The sequence below is a fragment of the Parus major genome, chromosome 1 (assembly GCF_001522545.3).
Source record: "Parus major isolate Abel chromosome 1, Parus_major1.1, whole genome shotgun sequence".
Classification (NCBI taxonomy): Eukaryota; Metazoa; Chordata; class Aves; order Passeriformes; family Paridae; genus Parus; species Parus major.
Genome location: NC_031768.1, coordinates 67,638,579 through 67,639,391, shown reverse-complemented (window position 1 = coordinate 67,639,391; position 813 = coordinate 67,638,579).

Below are 813 nucleotides of genomic sequence, written 5' to 3'. Positions count from 1 at the left end.
TCCGGCCCGGCGCGGGAGCCCCTGGGCCCCGCCGCGCTCCCGCAGAGTCGGCCAGGGCGGCATCCAGGGGGCTCCGAGGCACCGGCGCCGCCGCTTCCCCCCGGGCAGCAGAGACCCCCGAGCGCCACGTGAACCGGCGCTTTCCCCCCACGGGCGCTGCAGCTCCCTCAGGGGCTCTGGCGCTCCCCCCGCAGCCTCTGCCTCCCAAAGCGGCTGCCGTGCACGGCGTGTGGGCCCGGGCTGTCCTCCTGGACAGTTTCCAACAAGGACAAAAAAAATTAAATCATTACTATAGAATGTTAAGGGGCTGGAATGGAGCTTAAAGATCACCTAGTCCTAAGCCACCCTGCCACTAGACCAAGTTGCTCAAGGACTTATCCAAGCTGGCCTTGAATACTGCCAGGATTGGGGCATCCGCCAGCCGCCTGAGCAACCTTTTCCAGTGCTTCACTGCCCTCTGAACAAAGAATTTATTCCTAATATCTATATTTTCACGCTTTATGTTTGCACCTATTACTCCTCATCCAATTACCCATTGTCCTATCATTACAGTTCCTGACAAGAGCCCCTCTACAGATTCCCTGTAGATATGCTATATTTTTATGTTATTGTTTTTATTGTTTTGCACCCTGGATCTTCAAGTCTAGGCCTGTGTATTACATTTTTGTATTTCTCATTTTCACATTATTCTCCAGATTTTCTGGGCGGTCTTTTTTTTTATTATTTTAATTATTTGTTTGTTTGTTTCCCAAACTCTAGTTTTAATAATGAAAAAAGGCTGTGAAATTCACAGTGCAAACAGTGACTGACGTC